The following is a 14,507-nucleotide window of genomic DNA, read 5'->3' as shown; positions in this document are numbered from 1 at the left end:
AACGCATTGAAATACTCATTTGCGACCCTATAAAGTATATATATTCTTGATCAGGGTAAAATTCTGAGTCGATCTGTGCACGTCCGTCCGTCCGTCTGTGGTAATCACTCTAGCATCCACAAAAATGGAGATAGGACGCTGAAATTTTGGGAAAATGCGTCTTTTGTTTGCAGGCAGGTCAAGTTCGATGATGGGCTATATCGGTCCACGTTTTGGTATAGCCCCCATATAACGGTACCCCCCGATTTACGGTATTTTGACGTTTTTAGCTACATTTTCAGACCGATTTAGATATAATTTGACATTTAGGGTTCTTAAGTGCCACTAAACTTATGTAAGAAAACTTGTGGACATGGGTCCACGTTTTGGTATAGCCCCCATATAACGCTACCCCCCGATTTACGGTATTTTGACGTTTTTAGCTACATTTTCAGACCGATGTAGCTATAATTTGACATTTAGGGTTCTTAAGTGTCAATAAATTTATATAACAAAAGATGTGGACATAGGTCCACGTTTTGGTATAGCTCCCATATAACGGTACCCCCTATTTACGGTATTTTGACGTTTTTAGCTACATTTTCAGACCGATGTAGCTATAATTTGACATTTAGGGTTCTTAAGTGTTAATAAATTTATATAACAAAAGTTGTGGACATAGGTCCACGTTTTGGTATAGCTCCCATATAACGGTACCCCCGATTTACGGTATTTTGACGTTTTTAGCTACATTTTCAGACCGATTTAGCTAAAAATTGACATTTAGGTTTCTTAAGTGTCAATAAACTTATATAACAAAACAAGTGGACATGGGCCCACGTTTTGGTATAGCCCCCATATAACGCTACCCCCCGATTTACGGTATTTTGACGTTTTTAGCTACATTTTCAGACCGAATCAGCTATAATTTGATATTTAGGGTTTTTACTGACCAAAAAACTTATATTCGAAAAAATTATGAACATAGGTCCATGTTTTGGTATAGCCCCATATAACGGTACCTCCCGATTTTCGGTATTTTGAGAATTTTACCTACAAGTTTTAACCGAATTATCTGTAATTTGAACATTTGACATTTGAAATTCCTAGTGGTCACCACACCTCTCCATCAAAAATTGTCAAGAAAGGTCGATGTATTGATAAAGCCCCATATAACGGTACCTCCCGATTTTCAGTAATTTGATGATTTTAGCTACAATATTAAACCGAACTAGCAGTAATTTGACATTTGAAGTTCTTAGTGGTCACAACACCTCCCATCAAAAATTGTCAACACAGGTCCATGTTCGGATATAGCTCCCATATAACGGTACCTCCCAATTTTGCAATTTTAGCTACAATTTTTAACCGAACTAACTGTAATTTGACATTTGAAGGTTGTAGTGGTCACCAAACATCTGCATATTTTTGGTGGAGGGTATGAAAAGTTCGGCCCGGCCGAACTTAGCGCTTTTTTACTTGTTATTAAATCGTCCTTGAAAAATGTACAGAAATCAACGGCATAGAGGCATTTTACAACAATGACATGTTCTGAAGAGTTGTGTATTACATTCCAGGGAATATTTTTCCGAAAGAAAATATTCAGAAAAAATTAACGGTTTTGGAGATACGGTGCGAAATGTATAAAAATTGTGCAGTTTTTGCATATATTTTGAAATTTGAGGCAATAAATGTAGTTTTTCGAGTTCACTATTTCTCCAAATATTTTATTCTTGTCCTGATCTAAAAATTTGCTTCAGAGGTCAGAAGAAGATTCGCATTAGTTTCAGAGATATAGCCCCGAATTTCTTTAAAAACTCAATATTTAACCATGTTAAGATGGGGCCATAATATCCGAGCTGGATCTGACACAACAAAACCCAACTAGGGTTTCTTGTCGTTTGGGTCTGTACTTTCAAAAAATCCTCAGTTCGAATTGTTTGCACAAGATCACCTTAAAAATGTTGCACATGATTTTAATTGAAAAAAGCCTATTCTGCCAATAAATACACACGACCGTTGAAATCTGCATATTTATCTTGAGAGTGCAGTTAAACTGTTTCATGTGACTTACAAATGCAGACGACAGTGAAACCTGTTCCTACTGGTTTCTTTAACAAGATAAATTTTCTATTTGCATTATGTGCTAACAAATGTAACATGTTGTAAATGTCTTATCGTATTAAAAGTCAACACTTCTCGTTTGTTTGTATTTTTTCCGCTGTATTTTAATTGCCAATCATGAAAAGTCATTTGGGTAGGTCAAGTTCAGGGCCGCCACTTTGTAACAACAGCAAGTTTATACTCGTGGAAATTGTGTAACGCCTTCTCACAAATGAATGAATATTTTTTAGAATAACGCCCCCCTCTGTAGCAACAAAAAGCTTTAGTAGCAAACATTAACCATACATATCAGTTTTAACGAAAAAAACTTGCAAGTCATGTTCGTGAGAGCAGTTTTTATTATCAGTTTATTCTAGTTTTCAGTCAAACAGAAAACACAAACAAAAACCAGCAATCATCTAGAGAAGATAGGCTATGCTAAACGTGCTAGGGGAGGCTTTAAATCACTTTGATAAAAACCCAATTTGGTTAAGGTTGCCAATTGTTTTTTTATACCATCCTCCATAATATGAGAGGTATAATTTATAGGGTATAAATAAAATATACAGGGCAATCATGAATAATTCCCTTGGAATTTTCCGCAAGGAAAACAAATTGGAAAATTGAAATTCTTCTAAAAATCAATATTTTAAAGCGTTGAAAACTGCTAGAATCACTTAATTAATGAATATTCTCGCCTTTCTGGACATAAGTTTGGAAATTAAAAATTGTGAAATTGGGGAAAGGGAACAAATTCCGCACGGAGTTTTTATTCATGATTGCCCTGATAGTCTTGATTAGCATACAATTTTAAGCCGAAATAAACAATAACAATAAACAAACGTCTGTCCAATATATAATATAGAGCTCCATAATTTGGTATAGGAGTTTCTACTAGTCCTAGGATGTTTGGTATTGAAAATTGGCTATACCGGTCGAAAGGTACCTCCCGATTTTCGGTACATATTTTGTGAAGGTTCTGGCCTCAATATCCCACCGAAATGGCTGACATTTGGTATTTAGTGTTCCTTGGTGGTATACAACTTTCCACCATAAATTTCTCGAAACATGTCCACGTTTTCATATAGCCCGTTTTCATATAGTACCTCCGATTTTCGGTATTTTAAAGTTTGTAGCCACATTATCTTACTGAAATGGCTGAAATTTGGTATTTAATCTTTGCTGGGGTATAAAACTTTCAAACTGACATTTGTCGGTATAGGTCCACACCTTCATATTGCCCCCAGAGAACGTACCTCCATATTTTCGGTGTTTTGAAGGTTTGTGGTCTCAATATCACATCGAAATAGATGAAATTTGGTTTTGTAGTCCTCATTTCAAGTATACAACTTTCCACTGCTAATTTATCGGCAGAGGTCCACACCTTTATATATCCCGCATAGAACGGTACCTCCCGATTTTCGATATTTTGAAGGTAGTGCCCTCAATATCACACCGAAATGGCGGAAATTTGGTGTTTAGTATTCGTTGGTGGTATACAACTTCCGACCAGAAATTTATAGGAATCAATATACGTCTTCATACAGCCCCCATAGAAAGGTACCTGCCGATTTTCGCTATGTTGAATGAAGGTTGTGGCCCCAATATCCTACCGAAAAGGCTGAAATTTATCGGTATAGATCTACGCCTACATATAGACCTCATAGAACGGTACCTCCCGATTTTCGGTATTTTAAAGGTTGTGGCCTCAAAATCACATCGAAATGGCTGTAGTTTGGTATGTAGTCTTCGGTGGGAGTATACAACTTTCCAACATTCCAAACCAATTGTTAAAGCAATTTATCCACTCCTATTGAGACACCGCCAAAACGTGGTTTTTGAACGCTTCAACAGCATCTTCTGGCGACGAAAACCGTCGACCACGCCTTATTTCCTTGATGTGCGAGAATCAAATGAAGTCATTGTGTGCCAAGTTAGGACAGTAGTGTATCACTCTAAATTAACCGTCCTACGCTCCACAAGTTTAGCCGAAGAAACAGAAGACCATTTGCTTCGAAGTGCTTCTTCCATGAACAACTTTCTTTGGATTTGGCTCGTCTTTAGGGTTTTGGGTAGGGAAATCCCGCACAGGGAATTCTCGATTTTTTGGTTAAGGGATTTTCCTGGGAAACAAATTCATATTTTCCGGAAAATCGGGAAATATCTTTTTACATTTATTACAACTAATATAGAATGAATGAATCACCGTCACTTTTATACTATAGAATTCGATTTTACAGAACGCACGAGAACTCTCAAACGAATGCACCGAACAGGTCAAAAATTTGGCATTCAAGATATTTTTCAAACTTAGTTTAAGTTCGAAGATGGACCATATCAGTGGTCCACAACGTCAGGTACCTTCCCCACAAAAGTACAACAATTATCGGTCATAATTTTGCATATGGTAATATTAGTTCCATGCATAGAAGGGGTTCCACACAAAATTCGGAAAAAGGAAAGTTTTAGAGCTCCTTACGGGTCGATTAGAAATTTTTTTCAGCAATTTGTCTACGGCCCCCTTTATGACGGTACAAATTTTGTCGGGAGCAAGTCCATACCTCCTGTGATAATGACTTAAAAGCTCCAAGAAACCTTGACGGCAACAAGTAAAATTGGCAACATAACTCCCGCAGGAAGTTTCTAATTGGTCCAAACTTTGCATATCTTATAATTTCATCTGGTCATGCATCAGATTGGAATATGGACTATATCGGTCCAGCGCTTCGTGTACCTGCAACACAAAATTTAGGAAAAGTGCAGTTTAACAGCTCATCTCGAATCAATTTGAAATTCTTTCCAAAAAGTTCTACTTGAAGGCTCTGTTACGACGGCGCAGCTTTTTTTGGGAGGGCAAGTCCACTCTTTCTGAGGTAAAAGCCCAAAATCTCAAAAAAATTCTGCCTATACCAACTATATTGGGTAGTACGTAAGATAACCGTCGAATGTAGAAATCTCCCACACTCTCTCTTTTAAATGTTTGGCAACATGTTTTGTGTGCGGCCCTAGTTTAAACGGTACAATTCCATAAAATTGGAAAATTCTGATCAATAACTTTATTGTTTGAGCGAAATCACTTTCCATAGAGCGATTTCCTTAGCTTTGACTAATGGAAATAATGGTCAGTGTGGGCAAAATGGACATATTTTTTCGTTTTTAATCGATAGAACGAAAACGTGTCGTCCATTTTTGAACTTTGAAAATGTTGTATTTCATATAATTTACTATGGGAAGATAAAAAATCACGGAAATATTGATCCACTCTCATATTTTAAAATTTCCCGGGAAATCCCGGATTCCCGGGAATGGCGATTTTAAGATTCCCGTTTCCCGGGAATGATAAAAACCAGGAAAACCCAAAACCCTACTAGTCTTAGAAGCCCCCCCCCTTGGTGTTTTGTTTCGGGCTCATACACATAGATCAAAGATTTGTCATCTGTGACCATCATATAAACGTCGTTTGAAGCTCCGCGATCGTATTTATTCACAATTTCTTTACACAAATCTACAAGAGCCTGTTTTGAGCGATTGTCAAATAGTGCCGGATCTAACGAGAAAAAAACGATTTTTGCGACCAGGTGTTCGTGTAATATCAAATATTAGTTGATGGAAGTAATGCCCAAGAATGCCTCTATCTCACGGTATATAACATGGTGATCTTTCATTATCCGTTCACTTGCGGCTTAATTTTTTTCTGCCACAACGACAGTTTTTGAACTTCATTTTTTAGCGAGTGTCGGCCACGATTAAATTCATTCAACCAGTTTTTCAAAGGGGTATAGGATTGTTCTTTTAACGACATACAAAGATTTAATTTGATCGATGCTACTTTGCCGTGGTTATTCCCATCGAAATTTGTGAAAAATGATCGGACGAAAATATTCACAAGTATATTTAATTTCTTTTTTTAAAGGGATTTTTTCAAGTCGCCCTTAACAACGTCCACTAAGGAATCCATGGTACTACTACGGTTGCCGTTCTTCAAGTAAGAAAAAAGAGACATGCAAAACAGGAGTACTAAAAAATCATTATGTAGAGAAATCAGAATAAAGTCCGAAAATGTTACTAAAGCGTGATATGTTATGAAAGCATGAAACGAAGAAGAAAATCTGGTACCTGATAGCATGCTATTATATATCAAGCTACTGAAAATATCACAGAACGAATGCCCGAAGCCTAGCCAGAAAGGGGTTAATAAAACAATAAACCTACTGAAGAATAATAAGTAAGTGGGAACCGATGGATTACAGCCAAACGTTTTTTTTACAGAAAACTATCAATTTTCTAAAAGTTTTCCTCGAAGTATTGTGTCCAGACTTAGTTTAAGTTCGAAGATGGACCAACCGATTTAGCCTAAAATTGTTTCCTCGTAATATTTTCCAGGTATAGATTAGGTTCGAATATAAACTATATCGGTCCACTTCTTCAGGTACCACAAAACTTTTCCCACGAATGCAGTTTAAAGATGTCTTGGATCGTTTTGAAATTTTTGCAGCAGGTTGTTTTCACTGCCTTTATTGTGATAATGGACATCAAGTTCCACGAACGTCTATATCGGACAACAGTGAACATTAAAGACTGTTCAAGGATTGTTTTGACATGCTTATAGAAGGTAGTAAATGCGATTCTGATTACAACGACCTATATTTTTCATGAGCAAATCAAATCCATGCTTCCTAAAAGGTAAAAAATTCATACGGTGAGCCAACTAAATGGTTGTTTGGCACGATTGTTTGGCATAATTAGATCCATTTCCAAGATGGACTATGGGGTTGTGGAAATTTTAATAGCGTGTAGTCCACTATTATTATTTTATTTATTTCTGAGGATATGTCTGTGTCGGCAAGGTTGATTAATAATTTTTCTTGAGTCTTTATTTTAATTTTTTTCGCAGCTGTCCTGATAAAGAATTTGTGGGAATCATGATAGAGAAATTCCTAGTTTTTTATTGATGCAAATTACCATAAAGTACAATTTCTTCAAAAGTATTGCAATACCGGCGCCGAAAGTTAATGCAAAATTCGTGGTTTAAATTATCACATAGCCCGTCCTACCCGAATATAAGCTTTGTTCCTTTACGTTAAAGTTTCTTCAAGTTTTACCATTTTTAACTCGGAGAGCGTTCATTAACCCCAAAACGTAGTAAAACTGGAAACAATTTTTAAGAGAGTGAGAGAGGAGAGAGAGCCAAAATGACTTTCCCTTTTACTACTTTCTGCTCGACTAATTTCGTTGTGTAAAAATTGGAAAATCTGTCAAACTGCTGATTTGACATTTATTTGACAATTAAGGCAAAAGGAATAAAGAAAACTACGCGCTTTGTCAAAGCAAAATAAAAGGAAATAAAATAAAATAATAGTGAAATAAAAAAATAAAAAACAGTGAAATTTATTTTGTTTGTTATTTTTTTTTTTTTTTTGAGCAGCCATGTTTGTTTTTTGACATTGCTGCCAGATCTACTATTTTTCCGTTTCTTTACTTTTGTGCAAAACTTGTTAGGTGTGAGCAAGGAACAAAGCTATAGTCTTTTTATACCCTCCACCATAGTATGGGTTGATTTATGCCTGTCCGTCCATCCATATGTGGTTATCACTCTATTATCCAGAAAAATTGGGATAGGACGCTGAAATTTGGAAAGATGCTTATTTTGTTTGCAAGCAGGTCAAGTTTGAAGATTGGCTTTATCGGTCCACGTTTTGGTATAGCCCCCACATAACGTTAGGACCCAATTTCTGCTATTTTAAAGTTTAAAATTAAATTTTTAGACCGAATTAGCTATCATTTGGAATTTCGGGTTCCAAGAGGTCAAAAAAAGTATAAATAGAGATATTTTGTGACCAGGGAATCCTAAATGTCAATACAATGTCAGAAATTGTATCAACAGATTTATCCTACTGGGCGCCATCTTTATATGGGGGCTATATCAAAGTGTGGACCTATGTTGAAAATTTTTGGTGGAGAAATTGTGTGACCAATGGGAACCTCAAATGTCAAATTACAGATAGTTCGGTCAACACATGTAGCTAAACTCCTGACAATAGGCAATTTTTGTTAGAGAAGTTTTGTGACCACTTTGAATGTCAAAAAACAGGTATTTTGATCAAAAAGTATTTAGGATTCTCATTACACCTAAAATAGTCTATGGGGGCTGAAATCATCAAAATAACGAAAATCGTGAGATACCGTTATACCAAAACGTGGACCTATGTTGACAATTTTTGGTGGAGAATATTTGTGATGTTGAAAATTTGTTTTAGAGTCGACCGCTGGAAACCTCATATGTTAAATTGCAGGTAGTCCCGTCCAAAAATATAGCTAAAATCCTCCAAATAACGTTGATCGGGGGCTATACCGAGTCAATGACCCATGTTGACATTTTTGGTAGAGTAGTTTTGTGACAACTGGGACCCTCAAACATCAAATTGCTGGTACGTCTGTCGAAAAATGTATCTAAAACAAAATACCGAAAATCGGGAGGTACTGTTATATGGGGGCTATACCGAAACATATGTATATGTTTACGATTTTTTGTTGGGGATGTGTTGTGACCACTGGGAATCTCAAATATTAAATTACAGGTAGTTTGGCCAAAATGTAGCTAAAACCCTCAAAATATCGAAAATAGGGAAGTATCGTTATATGGGGACTATACCGAAATTTGGACTTCTGTTAAAAATTGTTGGTAGAGTAGTTTTGTGACAACTGGGAGGCTCAAACGTCAAATTGCAGGCACTACTATTAAAAAATGTAGCTAAAACCCTCAAAATACCGAAAATCGGGAGGAATCCTTATATGGGGGCTATACCGAGACATGGAACTATGTTGACTATTTTTCGTGGAGATATTTTGTGACCTCTGGGAACCTTAAACGTCAAATAACAGGTAGTCAGGTCTGAAAATGTTGCTAAAACCCTCAAAATACCGAAAATCGGTAGGTACCCAGATTCGGATCCGTTAGTCATTATGTAACCCATTTCTTTGCATATATTTTTTTTAGGGAATTCGACTTTTTCAAGGCGCGATATCTCTGGAACCGTTAGTCAAAAGCAATCTAAAAATATACTACAAAAAGCAAAAAATAAAGGATATCAAAAACATAATTTTGAAAAAGTGTCCGATTTCACTCAGAAATCCACATATATACTTTAAATGGTCGCAAATGAATATTTCAATGCGTTAGAAATGGAAAAACAAACTTAATATACCCTCCATACTATGGTGGAGGGTATAAAAATTGCGGACATAGGTTCCTGTTTTGGAATAGACCCTATGTAAAGGTACCTCCCGATTAAAGTTATTTTGAAGATTTTAGATACATTTTCAGACCAAAAAGGCTAAAATTTGGCACTCATGATTCCTTGTGGTCAAATAACGTATCTACCAAAAATTGTGAACAAAGTCTATGCTTTGGAATAGCCCCTATATAACGTACCGCCCGATTTAATGTATTTTGAAGATTTAGCTTCATTTTTCGGACCGAAATGACTAAAGTTTGACATACAGGGGTCCTAGTGGTCATATGTTCAGTACCGTGAAGGTATTTTGAAGTTTTAAGTTAAAATTTGGTAGTTAGTGGTTTCTAGTGGCCAATACAAAATATGTAACCGTAACGCCCGATTAAAGATATTTTGAAGATTTTAGCTACATTTTCAGATCGAAAAAGCTATAATTTAGCATTCTGGTCCCTTGTGGTCAAATAACGTATCTACCAAAAATTGTGGACAAAGTCTATGCTTTGGAATAGCCCCTATATAACGGTACTTCCCGAAATAACTAAAATTTGGCGTTCAGGGGTTCTAGTGGTCATATAACTTATCTACCAAAAATTGTGGACATAGGTCCATGTTTTTGAATATCCCCTATGTAAAGGTACTGAACGTATTTTGACATTTTTAGATAAATTTTCAGACCGAAATAGCAAAAAGTTGGTATTTAGTGGTTTCTAGTGGCCAAACAAAGTATTTTACAAAAATTGTGGTCATAGGTCCATGTTTTGGAATACCTGCATTAGGGTAATGACTTTTTGACATTTTTTCTCAAAAATGATTTCCTGTAGTGAGAATGAATGAACTTTTGCCTATTAATGCCTAAAATAACTTTCATTCTATTTTATTAAAAAAACAAGGGCTGCTAAGAATGTTACATGTTATGATTACAGAAATTTGACTTTTAACATTTCTTCTTTTTACCACATCCCCAAAAAGTGAAGAATTTTATTAGATTTTGATCAAGTATGGAATTAGGTTAAATTAACAGTTCAAAACAAGTAAGAAAAGTCTATAGTCGGACGGAGCCGACCATGGGATACCCTATACCACTAACCCTGGACAATCGCTCTCCACGGAACTTCTTTTCAATGATTGTGAAAATTTAATTATCAAATATCAGAGATGTAATGTATAATACTTATGACGAAAACCAAAAAGTTATCTAGCATGACAAAGACATTTTTGTAGCAGGAAAGGAAAATTTAGTTCACACAAACTAAAATGTAATGAAACCCACATATGTAGTACTACTACTTCCGTTGTTTAACAGCTACGTTATTGAACTTTTTACCAATTTCACACAAAAGTTTCTGTCCATTTAACCCGCTAAGTATTGTCTGATCTTCACGTTGGTTTGTACGCTTCTTCTTCATCATAAACTCAAACGTAGTTTAAAATTTTGCGGGGTATTATTTTGATCTACAGAGCCGCTAGAAAATTGGTTAAAATTTTGTTTTTGGTCCATTTCATCCCCTGTCCAATCGGTCCATAATTGCGGCCTTAAGCTTGTTTACAATTTTTTATGGACGGACACACATCGCTAAATCGCTTTATCTCGTCGAGATATGAATTTTGGCATACCAAATAAGGGGTCTAGGACGAATATTTCGTGGTGTTACATAAACTTTTGGAGAGACAATATGTAGCATGGGATAAAAATGTGGTTCTCTACACAGATCCCATTATATATTAGGCAGTAGGCCCGTTATCTAGCAAACACTTTATTGCAAAGGTCAGTAGTTTTTTTCCATATGTAGGCTACTTTGCGAAATATATATGTCCTCAAGGAATTAAAATATCGACCAAAAATAAAGTTTTTTTTTTATTTTTCATACAAAAGTAATGGTCCATTTCACCCGCTAAATAATATCAGATCATCATTCAAAATTGTAGGCATCTTTTTCGACCTATACTCTCACCCGGTGCAAAATTTCGTGACTATTGATGTATAATTGCGACTTCTAGCGAGTTTATTATTACACTACAAACAAATAACGGAATATATTAGGCTGTAACTCTGTTATCTGATCATGCACACCAACATAATTGGCATCAATTGAAAGGTCAATCGTTCCACTTTCAAGTATATCTCACTTGTCTGGAATGTCACTTCCAGGAATTAAGATATAAGCTGTATATTAAAAATTTTCACAATTTTCACACAAAAGTTTTGGTCCGTTTAACCCTCTAAATATTATCCGATCGCCATCTCAAATTGCAAGCTTCTCCTTTGTGATATATATAATTGTTCCACAAACATCCCATAAGGGACAAGGGAGACTTCTCTCATATCAATGAGTGCACCCCGATTCATATTAGATCAATGATATGGGACCTACAGTTTATCGCCGAGTCCGAACGGCGTGTCCAAGACACCACTTTTGTAGAGAAGTTTTACATGGCTGAAATACTCAGGAAATGTCGCCAACATTACTGAGGGGTATTTTGCCACCGTTGAAAAGTGTTTGATGTTGCCTGGACGGGGAATCGAACCCACCACGCTGTGTGTGCAAGGCATATGTGCATACCATTGCATACCATTGCACCACGGTGACACCCGTGCACCCTTTGTGATATGCTCTTACCTTATTTAAAATTACGCGTTGATCGGACTATTTTTGAGACCTACAGAGCCGCTAGAAAATTGGATAAATAACATAATATTTATTATACCCTCAGCCTTTAGGCTATGAAGGGTATATCGCCAATATTTTTGAAAATTTAACATAGCTGAAGCCAAGGTTTACCCTTTTAGAACACGCGACTCGTGATTGTATATTATACAAATTAAATACTTTTGAATAAAATGAAATGTTTTTGGACATGGCAAAAAATATTGGCCTTAAAAGATAATTTGCGAGGAAGCTGTGGCTATATTTATGTTAAAAAATTGGTGAAAATGGTTTGAAGCCAACATGTCTTTTTTTGTTATCTCTCTATTTGTGAGTAAACCACACTTCTCTTGAGTTTCCTGTCAAAGTAAAAGCAGAAGCAAACTAAATAAGGATCATCTCACTAATGTATTACTTTTCAAAATTTCGTCTGCTTCTACCATTAAATGATGCTGACATTTTGAAGCCAAATTTACAGTGTTTTTTGAAATTGTCTTCTAATTTCATTCCGCAAACAGGTTTATATAAAAACCATATATACGATTGTAGTACTTGCGATTCTGAGTTACTTGATAGGAATATTGTGAATGTAGTCTGCACAGCTTCATAGAAATCTGCATCCAAATGCGAAAATTTTGTGTGAACATTTTTACAAGAAATTCCAAAGTAGAAAAATCGTCTAAAATTGTTTTTGGAAATATCGCGTATTTTATCGCGTTTTCTGCGGTTCGTTTCCACTGCAATGAAAGAACTAGTGCAGCATCTTCGTTTTAGCGGAAACAGAGATTTGAAAACTTCACTTATAAGGGAGCTACATCCATTTTAGCTCAAAAAATAGTGTGTGATGCTACATCCACGGTTCTTGATTGATCGCCTTGAAATAGATATATATCGATATAGATTTTCATGGTGAACACTGAAATCGGATGCGGACAAAAATTGTATGCACTTTGCGCAAATTAGAGATATTTTATAGGTTTTTTAATGCTAGGATGCAGCCGATGCTACATCTTAGCCTCCAATGTAAATTTCGAAGAATCTATATAAATTAAAAGATATAGTCTTGCTGTACATGCAAATCACATGCGGACAAAACGATTTTAATAATTACGCGATTTACACGTATTTTAAAATGCATATAAATTAAAATGGGTTATTTGACCTCTGTTTCCATTTCAGAAGCTTTGACATATATATCCTCATCAACCCAATTACCTTCCCTAATGGAAAAGCTTTAATATGAATGTCAATAAAGCAAAATCCGTCTATTTTATTGGGAGATTGAAGCAAAACGAAGGAAATATTCCTATAGATTTTTCCAATATTTTCTACTACATAATGCATGTGAAAAAATATTTTGTCAAATAAAAAATTCTTTTTTGACCAAAAATATGTGTTTATTTTGGCTGTAACATCAAAACTATAACACCAATCTGTACGATTGTAGTCTCATTTGATTCGCCGTGAAGTTTATATCCACAACAAATTTTCATGTAATTTTATGATCACTAAACTGGCCTTAATTTTGAAAAAAGTTGACTTATATTCAATAATTTATCAAATTTATGGACATTCCGCGAATTCTGTGTAACATTTTGCAGGTATTATGCAATCTACTCGCTGAAGTCACTTCGAGAGAACTTTTTTGTAACAATGGTGGGCATTAAAATAATTAGCGTTTTTATAATATTTTCTTTCTTAAAAAGCGAAATAAAAGCGCCATAACTTTTGTCCGCAACAACCAAAAATTGGCTCGCGACCAGATTCGTACTGGCAATTTTTTTCTTAACCTACATATCAAAAATCGTTGATGTAGCGCGAAAAAAAATTATCATTTTTTTCTTAAATGGAATATGAAATAATTGACAATATTCCTGATATATGGTAACATGGGGCGCCTTCGCCACTGGGGCGGCTACGCCAGCGCCGATTTTCTCGCAAAATACAATTGCTAGAAAAAATCCGTTAAAAGCAAAATTGTGAGTTTAATGAAGATCTATCATCTCCCAAAAGTTGGCAGTTGTGTCGTAGGTAAGATAGTGGGCGCACGCGGTTGTGTGTTTTTGGGGTATTGGGAAAAATAATTATGGTAAATCTATTTTGTGATATCTTCCTTACCTTTTGTGATATCAAAACACACACTTTATACCGTTAGAAGACAGCTACTGAAGAATATAAATCTCAATAATTCGCATGAAAAAAGCAATTGCATATGTTAATATATTAATATTATGAAATATGTAAGGGGTGGGGCGCTTACGCCATGATAGGGACGTGGTGGGTAAATGTTAGAACTTTGTCATGTTTAACTTAAATTCTTTATACCATAGATATACCACACTATAATATGAAGTTAGAATCAAATATTATCCTAAACGTATCTTGTTTTAGTTATATTATGATTTTTGTACCTAAATTCAAGGCACCTACTTCAATTAACCGCTAGAATTGGTTACTTTTTGTGAATTTTAAAATAATTTTTGATTATTCAATAGAAAACATGTTCCTTTTTTGCATAATGTTGATATTTAAGGAAGAAGTATGG

The sequence above is a fragment of the Musca autumnalis genome, unplaced genomic scaffold, assembly GCF_047663935.1.
Source record: "Musca autumnalis isolate F117 unplaced genomic scaffold, ASM4766393v1 scaffold_1, whole genome shotgun sequence".
Lineage (NCBI taxonomy): Eukaryota > Metazoa > Arthropoda > Insecta > Diptera > Muscidae > Musca > Musca autumnalis.
The sequence above is the reverse complement of the archived record's forward strand: the minus strand, read 5'-3'. Positions refer to the sequence as shown.